This window comes from Notamacropus eugenii, chromosome 2, assembly GCF_028372415.1.
Source record: "Notamacropus eugenii isolate mMacEug1 chromosome 2, mMacEug1.pri_v2, whole genome shotgun sequence".
Taxonomy (NCBI): Eukaryota; Metazoa; Chordata; class Mammalia; order Diprotodontia; family Macropodidae; genus Notamacropus; species Notamacropus eugenii.
Window position 1 is genome coordinate 253,579,526 of NC_092873.1, and position 13,346 is coordinate 253,592,871.

At 39.9% G+C, this 13,346-nt stretch overlaps 1 protein-coding gene across 2 annotated transcripts in view; it reads left to right on the forward strand.

The window, feature by feature from the left end:
- Nucleotides 1-563: 563 nt before the first annotated feature.
- LOC140527135 (proto-oncogene Mas) overlaps nucleotides 564-13,346 on the forward strand; it is an 83,297-nt gene continuing 70,514 nt past the window's right edge. Inside the window, exons 1-3 of one of the 2 annotated variants that reach the window (XM_072643842.1) lie at nucleotides 625-711; nucleotides 1,753-1,810; nucleotides 9,583-9,645. The gene's annotated coding sequence lies outside the window, so the exon portion shown is untranslated. Of the gene's footprint in view, nucleotides 712-1,752; nucleotides 1,811-9,582; nucleotides 9,646-13,346 lie in introns of both variants that reach the window. The other variant, XM_072643843.1, reaches the window with a different exon arrangement.

A 13,346-nucleotide genomic window follows, 5' to 3' on the forward strand; every position in this document is an offset into this window, starting at 1 on the left:
TAAGCCCGGCTTCTCCAGAATTGAATAAATCACTTTTCTGTCATCACTTTGAGAGGCCTCTGAGTAACTGATTTATGTAGGGACCTGAGCCATCCCACACAATTAGCTCAGACAAATGGAAGGCTACTTACTGCCTGTTCCCCATTCAAATCACCCCCCCCCCCCTTCTTATTCTCCATTGTCTGAATGCTAGGTCCCAGCCATTGCTTGTTCTCCTGGGTATGTTCCCCCTCCCTGGTCGTACATCAATGTGCATTTACATTTACCTGCCCCGCCCTGGGGGTGTGTTGGAGAATATTAAACAGCTCGTTAAGCAGGCTCCCATCAGAACCAGTGCCTCTGGCTACATCCTGTTATCCCGTCTGCAAAGCTGGGAGGGAGTGGTGCTAACCCTGTGGAAACAGGGCCCCTTCCTTTGTTTCTCATATTCCCCCTTCTGCCTCGTTCTCTCCTCTTCCCCTTCAGTCCTTCCTCCGCACCCGCTTCCTCCTCTTGCTGCTTTCCCCTCCCCCCTCCCCATCGCCCCACGTGCCCCTCGCGTGGCCTCGGGCGGGGGCGGGGGCGCTTCCCCTTTAAGAAGCCGAGGGTCTGGGCCTGGCTCCGCTGAGCGGGCCTCAGTGCGCACGTGGTTGGCCATGGAGGTGGGCGCCGACGCCTTTGAGCAGAAGCTGCCCCTGCTGGAGGAGCTCATTCTGGGCTCCGACTTTCTGGGTACAGAAGCCCCCACGCCCCTCCCCTGGTCCGCGCGGCCCGGCAGGGACGTCCCGAGGGAGCGAGGGCCCGGGCGCCTGTGGCGTCGCGGCTGCGGGCCTGGGCTGAGCGCTGGGCGGGAGAGGCCCCCCCGGGCCTGGGCAGCTGCCCCGCGTCCTCCTGTGTCACTGGGGGGGCGGGACCCGGCTCCACGGCCCACGGCCGCGAGTGTCCGGCCCTTGCGTTTTACAGGCGAGGGAACGGAGCGGGCAGAGCAGGGAGGCCATGCCGTCCCATCCCACCCCATCCCATCCCTCCGGGTCCCCCGCCAGTTAGTGGTAGAGGCGCATCGGAACCGCTTCTGCTCCGTGGTCTTCTGACTCCCGCCCCGCTGCCCTGGCTTTGGGTTAGGGCTTCCCTGCGGGCTGGAAGGTGTCTGCCCTTAACCGGGAGCCGAATTGCCCCCTCGGAGGTCCAGCTCCCAGTGAGTCCTGAGCCTCAGCCAGGGAGGCTCGGAGGGCTGGGGCCAGTTGGGCTGTTTGCCAGTCTTCCTGTTTCTCCTCTCCTGGCCTTCGGAGAGCCCAAGCTTTGCAGGCTCCTGAAGGCAGCCCCGGACCCCGTCCTCTGCTTAATTCTGAGCCCCGCATGCCCATTGGTCCTGTTGTCCCCAGGTCTGCTTACTGGTGGACAAGCTTCCTTGGTCACCCCTTCGGTTAGGTCAGAATCTGGCCAAGAATCTGTGGGAGAACGTAGACAAGAATGAGAGGAGATGAGGAAACATACAAATCGATGACGTCACATCCATTTTTGCTCCCCAATATCGTTCTGCATTCATCTTTTTAGAAAACTTATCTTTACTTTTAGTTGCAAATTCTCTCCTTCCCTCCACCATCCATTTGTAAAGGCAAGAAATACGATATCCGTTCTACATGTGAAGCCATTCGTTTTGCATTAGGCTTACAGCATCCTGCCTGCTGAGTGCTCACTAAATACTGCCTGGTGACTAATGTGGTCCTCTGTTCACAAATGGACTTCCTTTCCTTTTATGAATTTCACCTGTAGGTTTGGACATAGAATTTACAGGCTTGAGGTCCATCTTTCCAAAAGGCCAGCAAACAAGGTAAAGTTGGAAAATCCTTTACTCTCAGTGTACAGAAGAATCCTGGTGGGCTGCTTCAGACAAACTGAGACCTGGGAAAGCCCTTGGCTTACAAAGGCCAAGGTCTCCCACAGCATCCTGGGCTATGGCCAGTTGTTTTGAGTTAGCACTCTGGAGGAGAGAGTGAGGCTAATGACTTTGCAGGTGTTTGCCTCCCTGAAATCTAATTCACTTGCAAGTCAAGACATTACTGCCCTCATGCTATTGGTCCTCTTCCAGAATGAAGGACAGACAACAACTATAGATGAGGAGTAGGAGAGCCCCAAAAGTTATGACTTTGCCAAGGTCACACAGCTAGTTAATGGGAAAGGCATTACATTAAAACTGTAATTTAACTTTCATACTAATAATTACTAGCCTGCATCCATCCATCCATCCATCCATCCATCCAGATAGACCTGGACCTGGGAGTGAGAAGCAGCCCAGCATGGTGAGTAGAGATTGAAGACCTGAATTCAAGTCCTCCTTCTGACACATACTGGCTGTATGTCCCTGGGTAAGTCAGGCAGTTCTCTGAGATTAAAAATTGTGGAGAAGATGGTGATTTGCATCTGTTGGAAGAATCCTTTTTTTTTCTTGCAAGAGAGGGTGAAGTAGCAACTTAAACATTCAATGTGCCATGAGTACTGTGCTTAGAACCAAAAGAAAAATGATTGAGAATAACTGAGTTAGTAAAGCCAATCTAGGTGCTGTGGGAGCATTCATCCTCAATTGCATTGTTCTGTATTCACCTAATTTAAACTGGAAATTATCTTGATTTAAGAGTTTAGTCATTACAGCTCTTGAATGCAAGTTCTAATATCCTTCCTTCATTCAAGAAAACATGCACCACAGGTAACTTTTTCTGCTCCTGATGGTTAGTCCTCACCAACTCTTCGGCTAGGAAATTCTCTTTACTCCAATAGTGCATTTCCAAACTCCAATTTATAATCACCATTAGAAAGGTGTTTAGAAAATGTTAACCTATTAATATGAATAGCAATTCTCTTGAAGAGAACTGCAAAGCTCATCAGAGTGGTTATCTCAGGGATTCTCTCACCCAGGTGCTTCATTGTGTAATCAATCTCATAGCAATACAGTTTATCTCTTTTAAGCCAGGAAAACTGACTTGACTGGCTCACTCAGCTACCAAAAGCAACTATAAAGCCTTCTCTGCTTTTCTTTCTGAAGCCAGAGATGGCAGTAGAGAGCAGTAGACCCTTAGGAGACGCCTCACCTCTTTCCAACGATAGGTGGCACTGAAGGGCAACAGATGTCAGGAAACCCTTAGCCAATTAAGTCGAGTCTCTCCTGCCAACCGGGGATCACATAGCTGAAACCTGTCCCCTGACCGATTCTTAACTGCCATCGCTCGGAGAGCACGGGGTTTGGCCCCCTGCTGTGTGTCGTCACAGATTCCTTTTTCCAGCGCCCCGTGTCCATTTCTGCCTACTTTAATAGCTTAAAAGATAGCCTCCTACCTTTCAGTGACCCACATTTCCCTCATGAAGGAGTAACCCCCAATTTCCCCTATCACATCAACAATCCTTTAAAAATCTTACATCAGCAGCCAGCTGCTGATACAATTTCTTGTTATTTTCACCTTCTTTAGTCATAAAACATCTACAGATGGGATGAAAGACCATAATGCTCTGAAAGCTCTAAAAACTTTATTCACTCATTCTTTGCTGTTGTAGAAACTGTGTCTTTACACTCCCCTTTCTCCAGGTTTTAATCAGTATAAGCTCTTTGTTTCTTTAAAACCTCAGACTGTTCCCACAAAAGAAAATTATCCTACATCATTTTCACTTGAGAATTTTTATAGTAACCTGCAGTTCATTTTCTCTCCAAAACTGCTCAAATCCCACCTGAAAGATGCTTCTTTTTGCACAAGTATTAGCTTTTATTAAAAACAAAATTATTTTCCTGCTCTTTGTAAGAATCAAAATGTTCTGTGACAGGGACAGTATCTATTTTTTGTCAGTTGACATACATCTTTTCCTTCACTCAAAAATGCTTATTTTGCCCTTTTCATCATTAAATTCTTGTATATGAAAATGGCCTTATAGGAACAACATACCTCACATCTTCCTGTCAGTGAACATTTTCACTCCTCTGCACATTAAAATTCAAAAATGGGGAGGGGACTGTGCAATATCAGCTAACAAAAAGAGAGCCACATATTTTGCATAACATTTTATATTATATCAACATTTTTTTTCTCATTCTAGACAATATATATGGGTAAAAATAATCTTGAGAGAGAATATGTGTGTATTTATCTATATAGATTCACATATATCTATATAGATACACATATGGGGTGTAGGGTGTGTTTAGGAAGGACCAGTACCTTTGGTGTGATGGCTGCTGAGCCCTTTTTGGGACTTTTCCCACCTTTGATGTTCACCTGTTCCACCCAAGTCTCACCTGTGGCTCTAAGAATCTGCAGCATGCACAATGGCCACACTCCGGTAAACTGTTTCAGCAGATGGACCAAACCAGGTTGAGGGTAACCAAGGGTTCTCAAACCCATTCGTGAGTTAGGGGGGGTGTATACCTCAAGCATGTGAAGATTTCCTCCGGTGGAATGGGCAGATGAGAGCAGTTTGTTCCAACGGCCATGAAGGCAGCTGAAGCAGGCGATGTGGAGTGCTTAGAGCTTGATTAGACACGGAAGACACCAAGGTCATCCACTGCAGCCTGAGCCATCACCAGCCGTCTTGACTCTGTCCTGCCACTGGACTGTGATGGCTATGGAGGAGAGAGTGAGGCTGACGACTTTGTGCAACTCTGCCTCACTTAAATTCAATTTATGCATGAATCGAAGAAAGAAAAAAAAAAGACATGAATCTGCTCAATTATATGAGCAGATAGATAACTAAATGTATAAATTGCATAAGATTCTGTATATATAAATTAGCAATAATATTATTTTCAACCAACAAAGCATACATATCAACAAATGAAACAAAAGAAAGCATCAAATGGCAATTGTAGAGAAATGTGTTACATATTAAAGCATGGTATTGAGGTATATGTAAACATGTATATGTAAACATGTAAATATGTACAGATTTACCTGGTGCATCATATGTAAGTCTAACCACCTGGCTTACTATTTCTTATACACAACCCTATTTTCAAAATTCTTAGCTGGCTTTCTAAACTAATTTTTTTGGGAGAAGAGGGGAGACAAGTTCATGTTAACTGGCATCCCTTCCCTTTTCTGGAAGCTTCCTAGTCCTGTGTTTCACTAAATGGCACCTCCCTACTTTATGGAATATAAACTCTGTGAGGGCAAAGATTCCCCCTCCCCATTTAACCATTTCTCTTCTAATTTTAGCTGCATTGGTTTTGCTTGTGCACAAACTTTTTGATTTTGTGTAATCAAAATTGTCTTTCTCCCCTGACGGTCCTCTCTATCTCATTTGGTCATAAACTCTTTGTTTATCCATAGATCTGAAAGGTGGGTAATTTCTTCCTTGTTCTTCTAATTTGATAATAATGTCACCCTTTATGGCTAAATCATGTACAAATTTGGAACTTGACTTGGTATACAATGAGATGTTCTATACCTAGGTTCTGTCAGAGTGCTGTCCAGTTTTCCTAACAGTTTTTGTCAGATAGTGAGTTCTTGAGCTAATAGCTGGAATTTGGAGGTTTATCAAACACTAGGCTGTTGTGCTCACTTGCTTCTGTATACTGGATATTTAATCCAGTTTCTCTGATCAGTTTCTGTATTTCTTACCCCAAAACGGATTTGATGATTCGTGCTTCATAGTATAGTTTAAGATGTGGTCCTCCTATGCTTCCTTCCTTCCTACTTTTTTCTATTAATTCTGTTGATATTCTTGACCTTTTGATTTTCCAGAATAAGCAAAACCAGAGAGGTCAGGTGAGAGGTTAGGGACAGATAAACATATCTGAGAATGTTTTGTAGAGAGAGGGTAATTGAATCCCTGGGAGCTGATGAAATCACCAAGTGAAATAGAATTGAGGGAGAAGATAAGAAGGCCCACTCCATAGTCCTGGTGGACACTGGTGGTTAATAGTCATAGCCCGGATGAAACTTTGTGAATTTTGTAGCCCTGTATAAATACTGGAGCACTTCTCAATGTCAACCCATGAAAGCTATGCCCAGGTTCAAAGCATGGTTTGAGTTACTATGTAAGGCAAAGCCACATTTCATATGGCCCCTATTCAGTGTTCCTAAACCAAAGGAACACCTATAAACTCAAAGCAAAGGCATTTAATTAAACATTATGGTAAGATAAATAATGAGAAAAATTCATTCTCCCACTGAACCTACATGTACAGGGGCACACACTCCCAAAGATTCTCAAGCTACCAGTGGGAAAGGAGGACACGTAGTCTGGCACTCTCATTTTTCTTGGGTTGCATCCCATCTGGAGCATTCCTCTGTCTCTGAAACTGCTACTTGCTGCTTCCATGCAGAGCTACTAATATCATCTAGACTTTCCTCTTCTTAGCTGCCTTCTCTTGGTTCTCCACTGAGCAGTTGCTATTGTCACTTGGTAGTTCTCCATTGATTGGAAGCTAATATGCATTCTCCTCTTCATAAGGGAGTGAGGACAATTCTTTGGGAAGAAAACCCATAGCCTCATAGGGTTTTGGCAATTTTTTTTCAAGTCAAGCTTTCATATGTCTCCTCCCCTTCACTCCCTCCTGAGTAAGAGTCCTTCAAGACAAATCTTTGCTTCCTTTTAAGAGGCCGTTTCTCCACTCTAGTCTGATATTTGTGTTAAAGTGAGTAAATTTCTTTCAGTTTCTGTCATGACCCTCATAACTAGTCATAGATCTAGGCATATTACCCTGGACTTTCACTTAGTAAGAGTAGAGGTAATGGGATAGAGCTGTAGGATTGTCCTGACTTCTTGCAAATCTTTCCTCTCCTTACACATACTTAAGATTTTAGAGTTGAAATGAATAATGGTCATACAATAAGTCCTGTTTTTTAGATGAGGAAACAGAGACTCTTGACAGTTGAAGTCACTTGCCTAGTTGTCACACAGGTAATTAAGTGGCAGAAATGAAATTCAAACATATCTCCAGAATGCAGATCCAGTGCATTCCCCTCAGTTCCACATTGCCTGCTTCTTTCCATGGCAATGAGGAGCTTTGCTGGTGGTAACAAAAATCTGTGAATAATCCACAGCTGTGGTAGAACTATAGTTCTTACTCTAAGATAGTAAGTGACACGGAAACAGCTTGTACCCTTAAACATCTGGGCATAATGGACTTAGTAAGGAACATATTAGTGCCTTACATCTTAGAGATTTTTATTGAGATTCTGCACAAATTCCACTTTCTTAAAACCTTTCTTGGTCCTCCCAGCTGCTAATGCCTTCCCTTCTGAGATGATCTTTTATCTACTCTATGTATATTTTCTACATACCTTATTATTTACCTTTCTTTCCTAATGTGAGCCCCCAGAGGACAGGGACTGTTTTTACTTTTCTGTACCAAGGACTTAGTGTAGTTCCTGTCACAAAATACTAGCTTAATAAATGTTTAATAAACTCTGCTCACTGGGCTAGCTTCCTGCTAGGTGTGGCATCTCTACTGGGAGAGTTTTCTACTAGCCTTAGCCAAGTCTCATGGTGCCTACCAGGCACAAATTCTCAGGAGTTGCCCTACTGGTCTTGTGGCTGCTACTGGCATGTGTGTGGGGGGTGGGGGTGGTGGGGGGGGTGTTGTTCCTGGTTACCAGCATTTGAGGCTCACCTCTTCACAGGGTCACCTGTTGGTCAGCAGTAATTGGCTAAGGTATAGTGGCTAAATCCTTTTCCTTAGAAAAACAGGTCAACAGAACTTTTAATCATTGCCACCACACTCAACTAACACAAGTTTGGCAGAGTGCTCCCAGGCTGAAATGAAGACTTTTCTCTCCAGGTATATGTTGGTAAATGTTTAACCACTAGTTTATCTCCTTCCCCAAAGTATGCATAACACACTTTTAAGCTTAATCTGCATTATTTACATTTTCTCTATCCCTTCCTTAAGTCCAAACCCTGATGTATGTAGCATTTGCTGATTTTTCCCAAGTGCAAATGTTCACACTGAAAATTCAAAAATTGTCTTCAGAGTTTGAATTGGTTACCAACATGCCCCTTTTTCTTTCCCTGTGGTTAGGAGAGCATTAAAGTCCTCTGTTACAGACTATTGTCTTATTTAGAGTTAGCTGTTCCTCAAGTTGTCGGGCTGTTACTTGAACATGATCTAGAACAGAAGGTTCCAACTAAGTCTGTACTTCCATCTTTGGTACTTAGGTTACTGGAGATCAATGTTGCTGAGGCAATGACAAGAGCATGACCAAAGTATCTATCTAGGAAGCTTTTATCTTGGCCAGGAAACAAGCTCTCTTTCTCCCTAACTGTAAAATAATGGGTCAGACTAGGTGACTTCTAAAATTCTAATTCCATGACTCTATGTAGGTAGAAGGAAAACTATCACTTCTTCAAAAAGAACAAAATACCATATAGAGTGCCACATCATGGCATCTAAAATCCGGGGGTGTTCTAGAGCCAGCTTGAACTATTTATACGGTGAAATCAGCAGCCGCTACAAATCAGGGCTGGATTTAGGGTTTTCTAAATTGTCTAGACTTAAGAAAGTCAGGGAGAAACCATTAATAATGCAGATTAAATTTAAAAGTGGTAGAGCATACTTCCCCCTTTCTCCTCCCAGAGAATTGGTTGTTGAACATTTACTAGCACATTCCTGCCTATAATTCTTATCTCTATAATCCACTGTCTCAGGAGGCAAACTTCGAAGTTAGTCCCACTGCAGTCTAGTTTAGATCTTTGTCTGTACTCGTGCTGTGAAAGGATTAGGGTAAAGATACACTTAAGAGAAGGAAAAAGTTTTGGTTATTTCATTTAACTGAAGTATTTTCTTCTGACTTTACAGTTGACCAACAGGAAACAAGAATTCTTAAAACAGAAATTCTTAAATTTTTTTGTGTGTCATGGACCCTTTGGCAGTCTGGTGATGCCTCTGGACCCTTTTTCAGAATAATGTTTTTAATCTTTTTAAATGCATAGGATTACATTATATTAAAAACAATTATCAAAATATAAAACAAAGGAAAAATTTACAAATTCCAGGTTAAGAATTCATGCTTAACGGGAGTATTTGAAGAGGGATTGAATGATTTCAGGAGGATAATTCTCCAAGGGCTTGCAGAAAGTTAAATGGTTGTTGTTTCGTTTGATGAACAAAATGTTAACTAAACTTTACTCAGAGACTTGAAACTATTTTTTACCTTATTGTGGAAGGTTGCCTATTATTTTGAGAATATCATACATGGAAACTCAATGATGGCTTTTCAGAGCATGATTTTTCAGGGTCATGGGGTGACTCTGGCCACCTTTGGTCCTCTCTAAGCAGAAGTGTTTAGATTAGAACAATCTAAATTAATAAAAATGATTTCTGGCAGGCTTGCACTTGAAACATGGAGTACTGAATTTTCTTCACAATAGTCATTAATATTATTGAACAGTGTTATACATCTTAGTTAAGATAAAATACTAGGCCCATCGGTAATGTCATAGATCCATGACAAAATTAGTTACTTGAAAATATATTGGGAAAAAGATGTTAGACAACTTCAGCATGAAAATCTTTTCCCAACCTTATCTGGGAGTGAGAGATATTTATGTTTTGGTCTCTTCATATTACTTGCAAAGAGATTCCTTTAATTTGTTATAATTTTTTTTTTTTTTTTGCAGTTTAGGAACATGCCACTTTCCATTGTCACCAAGGAAAAAAGTGTGAAGAGTTAAGTGACTAAGGTGAGCACTGATATTTCTTTTTGACTTGTTCTGTTCCTTCTATATGGTTATATCCTTCTTGGATGGTTCCGAGACCTCTTTCTTACATCCTAAGCTTTTAGATGTGTATTCTAAGCAAAATCAAGTGATCCTTGTTTCTTCTCAAGCTTGGTTTAAACATTGAGCAGTCCTCTGTTGAGCTTGTCCCATTAGGTATTCCTTTATTCTTTAAAAAAAAAAATTTTAATTTTATTTTGTTTTCAAGTGGGAAGGGGAGGAAATAAGCATTTATGTAGTGACTACTATGCACCAGGCTCTATGCTAAGCACTTTATAAATAGTATCTCTGCATTTTTTTCCTTCTATCTCCCCTGATTTCACCCTCTATCCTTGTTGAGAAATCAAGAAAAACAGAACTGATTACACACATGTGTAGTCAAGCAAAATAAATTCCTACCTTAGTTCTATAATACCTCGATAGGCACTCGTGGCCATCACAGTTTTCAGGAGGTGGGTCATACCCTTCTTCTTGAGTCCTCTGCAGTTGTGCTTGGTTATTATGTTGATGAGAGTGCCAACATTTTTCAGAATTGTTTGTCTTTACAAACATTTTTTTCACATTGTTTTCTTGGTTCTGCTCACTTTACTTTTCATCAGTTCATGCAAGTCTTCCCAGGTTTTTCTGAAACCATCCCTATAATAATTTCTTTTACCACAGCTTGTTCAGACATTTCTCAACTTATGTATATCTCCATAGTTTCTAATTCTTTGCCACTACAAAAAGAGCTGCTATAAATATTTTTGCATATATGAGTCCATTTCCTTTTTCATTGATCTCTTTGGAGTATAGACCTAGTAGTGATATCACTGGGGCATAGTTCCAAATTGATTTCCAGAATGGCTAGATCAGTCCACAGTCCAGTAATGCAAAAGGTTATTAATATACCTCTTTTCCTATAGTCCCTCTGGCATTTGTCATTTTTCATTTTTGTCAACTTTACCAAACCGATGAGCATGAGTTGTTTTGCTTTTCACTTCTCTACTTGTGATTTAGAACATTTTCATATGTCAATTGATAGCTTATATTTCTTCCTCTGAAAACTATCTGTTCATATCCTTTGACCACTTATCACTTAGGGAATGGGTCTTTTCTTATAAATTTAAATCAGTTCCCTACATCTTAGAAATGAGACCTTTATTAGAAAAACTAATTGCATCCCCCCATTTACTTGTTTCTCTTCTAATTTTAGTTGCATTGATTTTGTTTATGTACAAACTTGTTGATTTTATGTAATCAAAATGATCAATTTCACTTCCTCTCTATCGCTTGTTTAGTCATGAACTCTTCCCTTATCCATTGATCTGACAGGTAATTTCTTCCCTGCTCCATTAATTTGTTTATGATGACAGCTTTTATGTCTAAATCATGTACATATTTGGGCCTTGTCTTGGTGTAGAGTGTGAGATGTTGTTCTATACCTAGTTTCTGCCAAACTGTTTTCCAGTTTTCCCAATAGTTTTTGTCAAAAAATGAGTTCTTGACTGAATAGCTGGAATCTTTGCATTTATCAAACACTAAGCTGTTGTGTTCATTCACTTCTATATATTGTGTACCTAATCTGTTCCATTGATCCAACCAATTTCTTTTGATGATTCATGCTTCATAGTATAGTTTGAGATCTGATACTGCTAGGTCCCCTTCCTTCCCACTGTTTTTATTAATTTCCTTGATATTTTTGACTTGTTTCTCCAGATAAGTTGTGTTATTATTTTTTCTAGTTCCCATATCTCTTCTAGTACTTGTCATTTTCCTTTTTTGTCATCTTAGCCAATCTGATGGGTTTCAGGTGGTACCTCAGGTTTGTTTTAATTTGCATTTCTCTAGTAGTTAGTGATTTAGAGCATTTTTTCATATGGCTATTGACAGTTTTGACTTCTTACTCTGAAAACTGTCTGTTCATATCCTTTGACCATTTCTCAAATGAGGAATGTTTCTTAGTCTTGTAAATTTGACTCAGTTCTCTATAAATCTTAGAAATGCGACCTCTGTTGTAACAATTTTTTTCTGTAAAGATTTGCTATAAAGATTTTTTCACAGTTTCCTACTTTCTGCTAATTTTACTTGCTTTGGTTTTATTTGTTTAATTAAAAATTTTGTAATAAAAATTATCCTTCTTATCTTTTGTGAACCTCTCATTCTGTTGTTTGTTCATGAACTCTTGCCCTATCTATATGTCTAACAAGTAATTGATTCCCTACTTCACTTACTTGCTTACGATATCACCTTTATTTCATTTTGAGCTTATCTTGGCATGTGTTATGAGATATTGGTCTATATCTCATTAGTTCTTAACCTAGTAACTGGGATGTTTGGGTTTATCAAACATTCCGTATATTGTGTACCTAATTGTGTACCTGTTGATCAAATTTTCTATTTCTTAACCAGTCCCAAATTATTTTGCTAATTACAGTATTGTAGTTTGGGATCTGATGCTGCTAAGCCCCCTTACTTAAGACATTTTTTTTTTATTGATTCCCCTGATGTTCTTGACATTTTCTTCCTTCACATGAATTTGCCAAAAAGTTTTTCTAGCCCTATAAAATATTTCTTTGGTAGTTTGATTGGTATGGCACTGAATAAGTAAATTAATTTAGGTAGTCATTTTTTGTAATATTGACTGGTCCTACCCATGATCAATTAATATTTCTCCAATTATTTAGATCTGTCTTTATCTGGGGGATAAGTATTTTGTAGTTGTGCTCGTATAATTCCTGTGTATGCTTTGGCATTCACATTCTCAAGTATTTTATACTGTATGTAATTATTTTAAATGTAGCTTCTCTTTCTCTCTCTTCCTGCTGGATTGTGTTGACAGTAAACAGAAATGCTAATAATTTGTGTAGATTTATTTTACATAGTACAACTTTTTTGCAGTTGTTACTCATTTTGATTAGTTTTTAGTTGACTCTTTAAGGTTCCTTAAGTAAATCATTATATAATCTGCAAATAGTAATACCTTTATTTCCTCTTTACTGATGCTTATTCCTTCAGTATCCTTTTCTTGTCTTATTGATATAGCTGGCATTTCTAATATAATATTGAGTAAATAAGGATGAAAATGGACATACTTGTTTCACACCTTATCTTACTGGAAAGTCTTCTGGCTCATCCCTATTTCAGATAATTCTTGCTTTTTGTTTTAGATAGATACTGTGTATCACTTAAAACAAAGCTTCTTTTATTCCTGTGCTTTCTGCTGTTTTTGAGAGGAATGGGTATTGTAAGAAAAAACAAAATCTTTTTCTGAATCTACTGAAATACTCATATGATTTTGGTTGTTTCTTTTATTGATATGGTCAGTTACGCTTATAGTTTTCCCAATACTAAATCAGCCCTGCACTCTTGTTAAAAATCCAGCCTGGTCTTAATGTATGATCTTCGTGATATATTGCTGAAATCTCCTTGCTAGTATTTTATTTAAAATTTCTTTAGAAATCAATATTCATTAGAAAAATTGGTTACATTTTAATTATAAATTAAAAATAAAAATTGGGTACATATTTGGGCCTTTATTTTAAATATTTGGTAGAATTTGGTCTTGAGTTGTTGTTTTTCTCCCCCTAGGGAGCTCCTTTCTGGCTTATTAAATTTCTTTTTCTGAGATAGGGTTGACTATTTAAATATTCTTTTTCCTGTTCTCTTAACCTGTACAATTTGTATTT